Genomic DNA, 15666 nt, shown 5'->3' on the forward strand with positions numbered 1-15666 from the left:
CTACATCACCTCATTCACTAGTATCAGTGCCACAGTATGACGGTTACAAGTCATTTTGTTCAACACACAATAATATGCATAAATTCCGCATACAGTATGTGTTAGCACAGAAACAGGCCCTTGCCTTGAATCTCACTGTTGAAGCTACAGTCACTGACGTACACAAGGCAGGATGCATTCCAGGCATGCGTAGTATCACGCAATGATATCTTGATCCTCTGGTACAGTGTGGCGAGTTGTTATTGTAAACGTTAAAGTTCACACACCTTACTTTCATAAGCCTTGTTTTAGGTATTGCGGTTTATTGTGAAATGCTGCACTTCACACACTTCATCCCAGGAAGTGTCGTGACGATTGTCGTCAATCAATCAATCAATCAATCAATCAATCAATCAATCAATCAATCAATCAATCAATCAATCAATCAATCAATCAATCAATCAATCAATCAATCAATCAATCAATCAATCAATCAATCAATCAATCAATCAATCAATCAATCAATCAATCAATCAATCAATCAATCAATACTGATCTGCATTTAGGGCAGTCGCCCAGGTGGCAGATTCCCTATCTGTTGCCTTCCTAGCCTTTTCCTAAATGATTTCAAAGAAATTGGAAATTTATTGAACATCTCCCTTGGTAAGTTATTCCAATCCCTAACTCCCCTTCCTATAAATGAATATTTGCCCCAGTTTGTCCTCTTGAATTCCAACTTTATCTTCATATTGTGATCTTTCCTACTTTTATAAACGCCATTCAAACTTATTCGTCTACTAATGTCATTCCACGCCATCTCTCCGCTGACAGCTCGGAACATACCACTTAGTCGAGCAGCTCTTCTTCTTTCTCTCAATTCTTCCCAACCCAAACATTGCAACATTTTTGTAACGCTACTCTTTTGTCGGAAATCACCCAGAACAAATCGAGCTGCTTTTCTTTGGATTTTTTCCAGTTCTTGAATCAGGTAATCCTGGTGAGGGTCCCATACACTGGAACCATACTCTAGTTGGGGTCTTACCAGAGACTTATATGCACTCTCCTTTACATCCTTACTACAACCCCTAAACACCCTCATAACCATGTGCAGACATCTCTACCCTTTATTTACAATCTCATTTATGTGATTACCCCAATGAAGATCTTTCCTTATATTAACACCTAGATACTTACAATGATCCCCAAAAGGAACTTTCACCCCATCAACGCAGTAATTAAAACTGAGAGGACTTTTCCTATTTGTGAAACTCACTACCTGGCTTTTAACCCCGTTTATCAACATACCGGGAAGTCCGGAAACATTCTTTGTAAGTAAAACAACTTGAGCGTTAATAAAGGACAAAATATATTAGCGTCAGTCTCAAAGAGCTTGAGCCTAACCACCTGCATATAGTGTGTGGCTGACCAACACATCATCATCATCATCATCATCATCATCATCATCATCATCATCATCATCATCATCATCATCATCATCATCATCACAATTATTACATTCCTTCTTCGGAGATATTCAGCGTTTGTTCACAAAATATCAGATGTCTTCAAAATGAAAAATAATGCGATTTTGAACGATATGTCGATATCCTACAACAAACACAGCCATAACTTGAGATGATTTTTTCAATTATGCGATAAAACGGATTGTGCGGAGAAAGATGGCAAAGTCAGTGATTAGTGACTTAAATCCTAGAAGTAATGTAGCATGAATGAAAGAGATATTATTCTGAGTGTCACCGGGGGTGAGGAGAAAATAAGCCTAACTATGTGCTTATTTGAACAAGCCAGCAATGGGTGCGTTTAATAGCAGGCTATGCTCTTTTACAAGTAGAGCTAATCATAAACTGAAGATCGAAGCAAGACTGCAGAAGAACAAGTATGACAAATATCCCAATGTAAGTTAGAGTATTCTGCTTTAGCTGTAGCACAGACTTTTCGCTTAAGTGTAGAGTGATTCAAGAAGAGATTCAAAAATCGTGTGTATTTTAGTTCTTTGTAAGTGTGTTGTAATTATTATGTTAAACTTAGAACAAGTTACTCTAATGCTTAAGAGTTAAACGATCATTTAATTTATAGTTTAACATTCTTCTTATAACTTATTGTGATCTGCCCGTGCAGTGAAGAACACGAATTTAACTATTGCACTATGAATAATACGCAAACCTTTGACAGGAAGTAATAGCCGCCATTGTAAGCAAGGGAAAATACCAATGTATTTACGTCGTTTACTCCTTGCCTACGATAACTAAAGAGGGAAACGACTGATACCGGGCTGTACGAGGATATTCAGGAGGGGTCTAATATGAGTGAAGAAAGTCTGGAGACGCCGAAAACCTACCTCAGTACATGCAATGTTAAACAAAAACTGAAGTCTAGAGGATTTATTTATTTATTAATTTATTTATTTATTTATTTATTTATTTATACGACTAGCTTTGCTTGGCGTAGTTAAGGCGATGAAGCCTTCAATTTACAGTTTCTACGAACTATTTAAAAGAACAACAATTACCGTAATTAAAATCATTATAATTATTTTAGTATTTTGATACTACTACTAATTATAATGAATTACCCATAACAATAATCGTAATAATAGGTTTAACAATTATAATAGTTATAACTATACTTATACTGTTTTTTGACTCATGATCCCGACGTCAGGCTCCGTAGCTCGTTTGGTACAGAGTTCCAAACCCGCGTAGTCCCTACTGTGAAGGAGTGGATGAACCGTTTGGTGACGTGTGCTGGGATGGTCAGAATGTTCCCGTTTTGAGAGCGGGCGTTTGGTTGATTAATCTCTGAGAACTTGGTAAATCTCGACGCTAGGTATTTACAGTAGAGTGTTATGCTGTACACATGGATGATCAAGTTGCTTTCTAATTTGCAGGTTTAGCATAGAAGAGATACCAGCAGCCCTGAAGATGGTTTTCCGTGGTCTCCCATTTTCACACCAGGCAACCTTAAGTATTGCCATTGTGGCTTCCTCCTCAATTATCCCATCGTCGCCATAGGACATATCTGTGCCGGTGCGTCATAAAATACATTGTAGAAAAGTATCACCGGGCGAGTTGGCCGTGCGCGTAGAGGCGCGCGGCTGTGAGCTTGCATCCGGGAGATAGTAGGTTCGAATCCCACTATCGGCAGCCCTGAAGATGGTTTTCCGTGGTTTCCCATTTTCACACCAGGAAAATGCTGGGGCTGTACCTTACTTAAGGCCACGGCCGCTTCCTTCCAACTCCTAGGCCTTTCCTATCCCATCGTCGCCATAAAACCTATCTGTGTCGGTGCGACGTAAAGCAGCTAGCAAAAAAAAAAAAAAAATAGAAAAGTATCATAGACTGTTGGTTAAGATATGGAGAGATACAGTATGTTAACGCGGGTTCACACTGAAAATGGAACGAATCCAGGAATATGAGATTTATTTAGTCTACAGTACTGGTCATAAGTATTTTGATAAACGATTAAATTGCTCTGGTCTTGTCGTTTATTAATATAATACTGGCGCTTGTACAACACAAATAATTTGACCATTCTACACCCAACCAAACCATCATATTCATATAAACGTAAATGTGTAACATAAATAATTATACTGAAGTAATTCATGGATACCATAAATATTTTGACACATATAACTAAGCAGGGCAGGAAAACCATTCCCGAAGTTCATATGTACTTCGAATCTTCTAGTATCTAGTCGGGTAGCCATTTGCTTGTATAACTGCTGCACATCGAGTTGGCATTGAGTCCACCAATTTCTCAAGGCATCAGACACGAATTTCGAACCATTATTCATTTAAAGCTTCGAAATATGCCTCCCTGTTTGTGTATGTTTTGCATTTAATACGCTTTTCGATTTCCTCCCATACATGTTCATTTGGTTTTAGGGCAGGGATTTGACTTAGCCTATCAATAATCCTGACTTTTTTCTTGCTGAGACATGTTTCGACAAACTTGGAGGTATGTTTAGGACCATTGTCATGCTGATACAACCACCTACGTGTTATGTTTTATTTAGGATACGATACCATATGTTGTTGAATGATCATTCCAAATATAAAGTGATTCATGATGCCTTAAATTTTCACCAGTATACCATTTCCAGTTCCAGAAAAGCAGCCCCAAGCCATTACATGACCACCATGTTTTACTGTGGGTTTTTGGTGCCGTTTATTATTGCGTGTGTTAACTGGACGTCTGACAAAGGAATTTCCATCCGAGTTGAACATACTGAATTTACTTTCATCGCTCCACAGTACTTTACTTCATTTCTCGTTCGTCTAGGCACCATACTTCTTAGCAAAGGTAAGTGGGGCCTTCCTGTTCTTTGCCGAAATTAAGGGCTTCTCGCTTGGTCGTCGGCCCATTAAACCTTGATATTTGATGTACCGTTTGATAGTAGTTAAGTCAAGTTTGATCTTATAATTGTCTTCTAAAATGTTCCGTACAGCTAGTGCCGTCGAACGAGGATCAGCAACACATTGCCTTCGAATAAGTGCATCGATGATATTAGGTGAATAAGGCCTATATTATACTGTAGTTCTGTCATTTATGTAATTTCGCTTGAACTAATATGTGTCCTAAATTTTCACTACTGCACAATAAATAAATAAATAAATAAATAAATAAATAAATAAATAAATAAATAAATAAATAAATAAATAAATAAATAAATAAAATAAAGGATATTCACAGTAACAGGAAGAGGCAAGGCTTCTAAGAACAAATGGATTACGTCAGTTATGTCGGATATGGAATAACTAGATAACCCACTGGGACAAACTCATGACCGACTACTGTTCCGTCAAGCCATCCGACACAGAGTTTTCCCAACGTCCCTTACAAGTAAGAAGACTACAGGAACTAAGTGGACAGAGGAGAGAAAGCTGGCTCATAGTCAGCAAATGAATGAGTATTGGAAGAAGAAGAAGAAGAAGAAGAAGAAGAAGAAGAAGAAGAAGAAGAAGAAAGTAACAACTTTACCAAAGAGTAGATACGAGCCCCGTAGTCCTAAGTAGGCCTAAACGACAAAGAAAAATAAATAAATAAATAAATAAATAAATAAATAAATAAATAAATAAATAAATAAATAAATAAATAAATAAATAGTCGGTGTTCACTGAAGTAAAGTACAATAATTAGTTACCGTCTGTTTTCTGCCATACTCGTAGTATATTTATTCTAAAATTACGCCTTATCTCAGTATTTTACGTCACGATCTATCTGTTTTCCTCTGATGGCGTCTATGAGCAAGTTCACGTCCGACTCGTTGGCTGAACGTTCAGCGTACTGGCCTTCGGTTCAGAGGGTCCCGGGTTCGATCCCCGGCCGGAACGGGGATTTTAATCTTAATTGGTTAATTCCTACGGCACGGGGTCTGGGTATATGTGTTGTCTTCATCATCATTTCATCCTCATTACGACGCGCGGGTCGCCTACGGGAGTCAAATAGAAAGACCTGCACCTGGCGAGCCGAACCCCTCCTGGGATATTCCGGCACAAAAAGCCATACGACAATTCATTTCATTTCAACAAGTTCACAATATTCTACAGCTTCTCTCACAGTGGTGATTGGCACCTTCACCTGGTTCAAGGTCTTCTTACTTCTCTTGCAATATCGTTTTCTCTTAATGGCAGTTATGACAACACCATTATCTACTGTTTACAGCGCTTCATAGTCATACACACAAATACAGTATTTTACATGGGTGTACAAACTTGATATCTCAAGGATAATGGAGAGAGACCGATTAGCCTAATTACTGCGAAACCATATTCAAATGAAGAGAAAAGTTTGAACAATTCAATGTGTCGATGAGGTATCGTATATTCCGATTTGCTTCGAAAAATATTACTTGGTTAGACCTCGTAGTCGAAAACTTCTCATGTATACAGTCTGGAAGTTTTTGTACGAAGTTTCCTTGCATTAACATTGCACCAGCATATTTATTATGCATCGCAAGGAAGTAATTACAAGAAAGTCCTTGCACAAAATCGTGTTCGTGTTTACTCAATACAAGGTGCTATAATCAAGTTTCAATATATGAATATTCCATAACACTACTTTTTTTTTTTTCCATTTTCATTTTACATTACAGCAGATTTGCATTTAGGGATGTCTCTAAGGTGGCAGATTCCCTATCAATTGTTTCCCTAGTCTTTTCATAAATAATTTCAAAGAATAAAGAAATTTATCGAACACCACCCCCCCCCCCTTCGTATATTATTCCAATCCCTAATTTATCCCTCTGTGAACGAATACTTGACCCAGTTAGAACTTTCGAGCTTCAACTTTATCTTCATATTATGATCTTTCCTACTTCAAAAAACTCACTCAAGCTTATTCGTCTACTGTCATTTCACACCATCTCTCCACTGACAGCCCGGAACACACCGCTTAGTTGAACAATTTATCTACTTACCCCCAAATTATTCCAGTTCAGGGATTGTAACATATGTACTATGCACTAAGTAGAAGTTGCTATAATAAAGTACCACCGTATCAACGTTGCATGTGAGCTCGCATCCTGAGATAGTGGGTTCGAACACCACTGTCGGCAGCCTTGAAGATGGTTTTTCGTGGTTTCCCATTTTCACACCAGAAAAAGGCTAGAGCTGTATCTTAATTAAGGCTGCGGCCGCTTCCTTCTCATTCCTAGGCCTTTGCTGTCCCATCGTCGCCATAAGACCTATCTGTGTCGGTGCGACGTAAAGCAACTAGCAAAGAAAAAAATCAACCTTGCAAAAGGAAATCTTTATTTACCAGCAATATAAATGGTTATAATGAAGTTGCACTGTATTTTCCCTGTTCAAGAATATTTCTAATATTAATAGTGTTGTTGTTTGAGTCATCAGTCCATAGACTGGTTTGATGCAGCTCTCCATGCCACCCTATACTGTGCTAACCTTTTCATTTCTACGTAACTATTGCATCCTACATCTGCTCTAATCTGCTTGTCATATTCATGCCTTGGTATACCCCTACCGTTCTTACCACCTACACTTCCTTCAAAAACCAACTGAACAAGTCCTGGGTGTCCTAAGATGTGTCCTATCATTCTATCTTTTCTTCTCGTCAAATTTAGCCAAATCGATCTCCTCTCACCAATTCGATTCGGTATATCTTCATTCGTGATTCGATCTATCCATCTCACCTTCAGCATTCTTCTGTAACACCACATTTCAAAAGCTTCTATTCTCTTTCTTTCTGAGCCAGTTATCGTCCATGTTTCACTTCCATACAATGCCACGCTCCACACGAAAGTCTTCAAAAACATCTTTCTAATTCCGATATCAATGTTTGAAGTGAGCAAATTTCTTTTTTTAAGAAAGCTCTTCCTTACTTGTGCTAGTCTGCATTTTATGTTCTCCTTACTTCTGCCATCGTTAGTTATTTTACTACCCAAGTAACAATATTCATCTACTTCGTTTAAGACTTCATTTCCTAATCTAATATTTCCTACATCACCTGCCTTCGTTCGACTGCACTCCATTACTTTTGTTTTGGACTTATTTATTTTCATCTTGTACTCCTTACCCAAGATTTCATCCATACCATTCAGCAACTTCTCGAGATCTTCTGCAGTCTCAGATAAAATAACAATATCATCGGCAAATCTCAAGGTTTTGATTTCCTCTCCTTGGACTGTGATTCCCTTTCCAAATTTCTCTTTGATTTCCTTTACTGCCTGTTCAATGTAAACATTGAAAAGGAGAGGAGACAAACTGCAGCCTTGCCTCACGCCTTTCTGGATTGGTGCTTCTTTTTCAAAGCCCTCAATTCTTATCACTGCAGACTGATTTTTATACAGATTGTAGACAATTCTTCGTACTCGGTATCTGATCCCTATCATCTTCAGAATCATAAATAGCTTGGTCCAATCAACATTATCGAATGCCTTTTCTAGATCTACGAATGCCATATACGTGGGCTTGTCATTCTTGATTCGATCCTCTAAGATCAGACGTAAAGTCAGGATTGCTTCACGTGTTTCTATGTTTCTTCTGAAGCCAAATTGATCTTCTCCCAACTCAGCTTCAACTTGTTTTTCCATTCTTCTGTAAATAATACGCGTTACAATTTTGCAGCATGAGATACTAAACTAATGGTGCGGTAGTTTTCACACCTGTCAGCACCGGCTTTCTTGGGAATAGGTATAACAACATTCTGCCGAAAATCGGATGGGACTTCCCCTGTCTCATACATCTTACACACTAAATGGAATAACCTTGCCATGCTGGTTTCTCCTAAGGCAGTCAGTAATTCAGAGGGAATGTCATCAATTCCAGGTGCCTTGTTCCTATTTAGGTCACTCACAGCTCTGTCAAACTCTGACCTCAAAATTGGGTCTCCCATTTCATCAGCATCAACGACCTCTTCATGTTCCAGAACCAAATTATCTACATCTTTACCTCGATACAACTGTTGGATATGCTCCTGCCATCTTTCTGCTTTGTCTTCTTTCCCTAGAGGTGGCTTTCCATCTGAGCTCTTAATATTCATACACCTAGATTTCCTTTCTCCAAAGGTTTCCTTGATTTTCCTGTATGCAGCATCTACCTTTCCCAGGGCCATACAGCCTTCGACATCCTTGCACTTCTCCTTCAGCCATTCTTCCTTAGCTACCTTGCACTTTCTATCCACTTCATTCTTTAATCGCCTGTATTATTTTCTGCCCTCTTCATTTCTAGCATTCTTGCATTTTCGTCGTTCATCAATCAGGTCTAGTATCTCCCGAGTTATCCACTGATTCTTAGTTGATCTTTTCTTCCGTCCTAACATTTCTTCAGCAGCCCTACTGACTTCATTTTTCATGACTCTCCACTCCTCCTCTATAGTGTTTCCTTCAGCCTTTTCATTTAGTCCTTGTGCAACATGTTTCTTGAAACAATGCCTCACACTCTTTTATTTCAACTTGTCTAGATCCCTACTTTTTGCATTCTTTCCTTTCTTCAATTTCTTCAACTTCAGATGGCATTTCATGACCAACAAGTTGTGGTCAGAGTCCACGTCTGCTCCTGGGAAAGTTTTGCAATCCAACACCTGGTTTCTGAATCTCTGCCTAATCATAATGAAGTCTATTTGATACCTTCCAGTGTCTCCAGGTCTCGTCGACGTATACAGCCGCCGTTTGTGGTGTTTGAACCAAGTATTGGCAAGGACTAAATTATGATCAATGCAGAATTCAATCAGCCGACTTTCTCTTTCGTTCCTTTGTCCCAATCCAAATTCTCCTACTATACTACCTTCTCTTCCTTGGCCTACCACTGCATTCCAGTCTCCCATCACAATTAGATTCTCGTCACCTTTTACATATTGTATTAAATCCTCTATCTCCTCATATACTCTTTCGATTTCTTCATCATCCGCTGAACTAGTAGGCATATAGACTTGCACTATTGTGCTGGGCATTGGTTTGGTGTCTATCTTGACGACAATAATTCTTTCACTATGCTGGTCGTAGTAGCTTACCCGCTGCCCTATTTTCTTATTCATTATTAAACTAACTCCTGCATTTCCCCTGTTTGATTTTGTGTTAATAATTCGGTAGTCGCCTGACCAAAAATCTTGTTCTTCCTGCCAACGTACTTCACTTATACCAACTACATCTAACTTTAGCCTATCCATCTCCCTTTTCAGATTCTCTAACCTACCACAACGATTCAAACTTCTAACATTCCACGCTCCGACTCGCAGAATGTCAGTATCCATCTTCCTGATGATCGCCCCCTCCCGTGTAGTCCCCACCCGGAGATCCGAATGGGGGACTAGTTTACCTCCGGAATATTTTACCCGGGAGGAAGCCATTATTAGTACATCATTCATGCAGAGAGAGCTGCATGTCCTCGGGAGGTAGTTACGGCTGTAGTTTCCCATTGCTTTCAGCCGTGTAGCAGTATCAACACAGCTAAGCCATGTTGAGTATTATTACAAGGCCGTATCAGTCAATCATCTAGACTGCCGCCCTTGCTACTACCGAAAGGCTGCTACCCCCCTTTCGATGAACCATTCGTTAGTCTGGTCTCTCAACAGATACCCATCCGATATGGTTGCACCTGCGGCTCGGCTATCTGCATCATTGGGACACGCAAGCCTCCCCACCGCGGCAAGGTCATATGGTTCGCAGAGGAGGCATAGTAATAATGCTAAAGGAAAGTTCCATTATACTGTTTATCAACCGTTTTAGGGAACACCAAGAACAGAAAACGCTTGTACAAATTATTTTGACGTATTTAGACTTAACAAAATGTTTACGCCTTGGGGAAATTCACCGTGTTAAGAAATTCTAGTACCTGGAAGAAATTCTCACCTCGAATTGAAATGAGAAAGAAGCTATAAACAGAAGGGTGTAAAGGACGGAAATGGCTTTCAGGCTATATCATGGGACTTAAAAATCAAGTCCATATCAATTCAAGCAAAATTAAAAAAATATTGTACGGTGGTCAGAGCTCAGTGTCTACCTGCGGTGGACACCATGATGAAGGTAACCGACAGTCACTGACAAAAGGAAAAGGAGATTCCTTAGGAAAATCTTAGGTCCAAAGAAGTCATTAGATTCACAATTCATGTTCCGGTTGAGACGGAGTCAAGAACATTATGAAAAAGTTGAGAAGATAACAACTTCTATGAGGAAAGGGAGACTATAATTTTATGTAAGGAGATGAATCCAAAAAGACTGTTACACAAGATACTTAGTCTATAAGAAAAGGGAAAGGCACAACCTTTATGGCTTAAGGAGGTTCACAAGGAATGGAAGAAGTTGGGATCGAGGAGGCAGATATACAGGAAAGAACAACCTTTAGGAAGAAAATTGCGGGAATGAGGGGTGCACCGGAGAAACTCGTCAAGTTACGAAACATCTCAGTTGAAGAGCAGCAAAGAAGAAGTGGAATACTTAAGGACATTTGGAAGGAGTTCAAAGAAAAGGGTATACATTTGAGGAATGATCTGGTCGATTGTGTAAACGTGGTCCGTATAAATAAATAAATAAATAAATAAATAAATAAATAAATAAATAAATAAATAAATAAATAAATAAATAAATAAATAAATAAATAAATAAATAAATAAATAAATAAATAAATAATATTCTGTCTGTTTATCGTCATTTCAGCTATTATCGGCCATAAGAGTGCTGAGATTTATGACCCAGAAAGAAAGACTTCAAAATACCATTTAAACGCCTAAAAGTACCAACGACTACGCCGGGATTTGATCCATCAACTCGCCAAGCTTTCTTTGTCATGAAAGGAGAGCTAAGTCGTCGCTCAGAATATTTCAGTAATCCAACTGTTTCAGTGAACTTGTGTTGTGTAATTGCAGTATGTTCGTTAATTTACATCATGGTAGCTTATCTTTAAAAGACTCCGTGATGAATATAGGCCATTAAAGCGCTTGGTCTGCCTAGTCAGGTGACCTGCAGATATACGAGTGCCACCTAGTCAACGTAACGCCCCCCCCCCCCTTTAGCCGCATTACTAGACTTTCGCGAGTGGATCGACCGGAGTTACGTATTTGAGCCACATACCTGGACGGTACGATACTTTTTTGAGTTACTGTTAGTTCAGTTTTGGATCTGAACCAATTTATAAAAGGTGGAAAATGCACCTATAAGAACATTTACATTGTCACGTTGACAGTTAAGTTGGATAGCTAAACTTACCGTCCTACTTATTAAATCCAGATTGCGGACTGGCAGTCTACTCCATTAAATAATGAATCTGCAGTTATGCCTGAGCTATCAAAAATATTTAATAACATCTTAACGTTTCTGTCGCGTTCGATAAAATAAACAGTTCGCTTATAGTTATACCGTATACATTTATTGTAATTAAGGAACAATAAAGTTTAAATATAATAGTCTTGATGGCTCTGCACATGGCATGTAAACTGGTGTGGTTAAAAGCAGTGCATCCAGCCACCTAAGGCTGATTCTCCACGAGCAGGTAAAACGCCGCTGTTCGCCCGCTACAAACTCGCTTGTGGAACAGAACTATGGGGTATTTGTAGAGCTGTCTACACGGGCGGTTTGCACGCCGCGGGTGGACGCGTCCATGAGCGGGCAGGCGGGTCTAACGCCAGCAGAGGCGTCATTCCCGCTAGCGGTAGAACTGCGAGTCATACTCCACGAGGCGGCAGTGAGCAGTTCACCCGCCTCTGTCGCACGATAGGAACTGCCTGAAGTGTAGTATATTCTTTGCTAGCTGATGTACCCGTGCTTCGCTACAGAATTCAACATTGTATACAGAATTCTAGGTTAGGTAGTGTACACGTTGTGAGCAAGTTTGTATTAAATTCCATAAGCTCTTAACGTTACCCTACAAACGCGACGGGGATTAGGGAATATTCATTGTAACGGTAGGCCCACTTGCTTACTATCAGTCACAATTAAGTTGGGGAGCGTTATAATGGCAGACGCTCAATCTCCACCTGCCTTTTTACATCCTCAGAAAGACTGCCTGAATCATTTTCCCACCTGAAATGAACATAGGTCATTGCAATGATGTCAGTGGAAATGACACGATTAAAAGCAATGTTTTCATATGAAATACCCGCTCAAATGAAAAACCACACATTTTCTCACTTTTAACGAACAGTACTACGCTTCCGATCTAACAATCCAAATTTTCAGAGCTGGAATGACCAAGCCGCAGACAGCGTGATCTGTCAACACTCTTCGTCGTTTCTTCGGCGGGGGAGGGGAGGATCGAATACTATGCCCTTTTAATACTCTGTTTCCTAGGAATACACGATGAATTGGAATATCTCAGTTCAATACACTGGCGGGGGAAGAAACTATCTGACTTAGAGGCAAATTCCTCCTCAAAGCCCGAGGAAAAAGCACCTCTTCACTGCTAATTTGGAATAAAATGAATATAGATTTAATAAAAGTGAGGCGGAAGAAGCTTTTCTTAGGAAACGGATCTTTTCAGGATTGAATTTTGATTTATTTAGTGAATTGTGGTGCTATAATTTGGAGTAGGCCTAAATTGTAATTCTAGACCAGGTCATGCTACTACTACTACTCTACTACACTGCTCATTCAAAACAGTCCGTCAGAGTAAGGATCGAATAGCTGGAATACTATGATGAACCAGTATGTTAGGTACCAGAAGTATCAGGACAGAGGAATGGAATGCTAAAGAAGAAAGTTTTCTAACGCCCCAGCTATTTCCCACCAATATTCAGTCAGGCTGTTATACTCGGCACGCAGCAGTAATCCCATCTATCGGAGTTGAGTGGCAGCATAAGAGACAAAGAACATCATAAGCAATGGTCAGTATGATATTTTTGATGAATGTTATGGCTTTCGATATTGTAGGCCTTCGCATTTAGTTTTCTTCCGACTCTGAAATATCACTTTTATCACAGTCGGTACTGAATAAAACATAACGGTAAGGGTGTATTTTGCCCGAAGGCAGGTCCGAACCTCCGCAGAGCTGTGCCTGAGCCGGAGTTTACGTGCTGTAGGGTGGCCGGTTCCTTTCCGCTCCTCCATACTCTTACCCCCCACCAACAGCGCGTGGCAACCCATCCAAATCTTGATCACGCCCAATGTTGCTTAACTTCGGAGATCTCACGGGATCCGGTGTTTCAACACGGCTACGGGCGTTGGCAATAAAACATAAATCATCGGAAATTGTATTCTCTCTAACTTTTGTTATGCAGTACTTTTCGATAGGACCAATAACTTATTGTAGGTATTTAAAAATAAATTTCAGGAGCCTTTCCCTAAACTGCAATTTCTTCCAGGGTGAATAAAATTGTATATAGCTTAGACTGTAGTTTCTTATTCCCCCACTCTATGTACCGATTTTCGTTATATTCTGTTAACCCATTTTCTCCTGTGGTGCGGCGTTGATATGGACTTAGCAACAAAAATACAAATTCATTATCATAGCCGATACGATAAACATGCATGAGACATAAATGATCGGAAATTTAATTCTATATAACTTGAGTTATGTAATATTTATCGATAAGACCACTAATAATATAAATATTTGAGAATTAATTTTCAGGCCATCCTCTAAACTAGCATTTCACTCGTTTAGTAATATGCACCTTAATAAGTTTAAACAGCTCATCGAATGAAGCAACTGACATTCTATAATATTGAAAAAACATTTCCGGATAGCTCATGTGTTCGCAAAACGTTAAATGAAATTGTCCAGAGGTGAGCCAATTCGATAACGCAGAGTGAGTCCACCAACGTCTTTTCTTACCAGGTTTCTTTTTCAACATTGCTAATAATTGTACTTGAACAGCTGCGACAACAAAACCTATTTGTACGACGTCCACCATTATAGTATGGCAGGTTTATCGCTGGTGGAGAATGGCTGCGCTTGTCGCCGGCGTTTTTGGCGCTGTTTACAGGCGTCAGTTAAACCGCTCGTGTAGAATAGGCAAAAAGTTTGAGCGGTCAGGCGGGCGAACAGCGGCGTTTTACCTGCTCGTGGAGAATCAGCCTAAAACTCCCATTTAAGTAAATATACACCTAAACTTCTCACCATTTCTAATCAAGTCTGTTCCAGAATTGCTACATTTTGAAGGATCTCCAAGCCCACACTATCCCCCAGCTTACCAGGTAAGACTATCTTAGGCTACGTGCACGTAAACAAAATATAAAGGTACTACCAACTTAGACATCCTCTGCTTATTTTTAAAAGTTTCCTTTTACAATTGGCTTTACGTCGCACCGACACAGATGGGTCTTATGGCGACGATGGGATAGAAAAGGACTAAGAGTGGGAAGGAAGCGGCCGTGGCCTTCATAGAAAGTACAGCCCCATCATTTGCCTGGTGTGAAAATGGTAAGCCACGGAAAACCATCTTCAGGGCTGCCAACGGTGGGTTTCAAACCAACTATCTCCCGAATACAAGTTAACAGTTACGCGACCCTGACCGCACGGCCAACTCACTCGCCAACACTAAGGAGTGTCCCACTGGGTGTTCGTAACAGTGTCGCACGGCACAAGTCTTTGTTGTTGTTTTTTCATTTCGTTGATGGGTGCATGGTCTATTTGAGATCAAATTCCAATAAAAACAGCCGTGGGACCTGTCCGCACAAAAAGACCAAACCCTATCGCACAACAGCTCTGAAGGGCCAAGGCCTACCAAGCTACCGCTGCTCAGCCCGAAGGCCTGCAGATTAACAAATATCGTGTGGTCGGCGCGACAAGTCCTCTCGGCCGTTGTTATTAGCTTTCTAGACCGGTGCCGGTATCCCATCATCAAATATCTTTTCAATTGTAATCACGTAGGCTGTTTGGACCTCATATTCCCGTAAAAATCGCTAACCTGGCCGGTAATCGAACCCGGAGTCTCCCGCTAAGAGGCAGGCACGCTATCCGTACACCGCGGAGCCAGCACATGTCTCAACCGCTATATAAAAAAAGTTAAAACTCCTTGTGTCAAAGGAAATAGCTTCGAGCATGTTGTTCATATAAATATTTAGGCCTATTGAATATATTCATAGTTTTTGAATTATGATAGAGCCGATGTGTAAAAATGAGAGTTACGAAAATGACCAACAAACATAAGATAGTGGAACGTAGGAAACCACGGATATGAACATTTACAAACATAGCTTTTCAAATAATGGAAAAGATTACTTTTCTTCAGCTGATAATTTCGTGTGACTATATCTAGTCGAGTGCAGCCCTT

Source organism: Anabrus simplex, chromosome 6, assembly GCF_040414725.1.
Source record: "Anabrus simplex isolate iqAnaSimp1 chromosome 6, ASM4041472v1, whole genome shotgun sequence".
Lineage (NCBI taxonomy): Eukaryota > Metazoa > Arthropoda > Insecta > Orthoptera > Tettigoniidae > Anabrus > Anabrus simplex.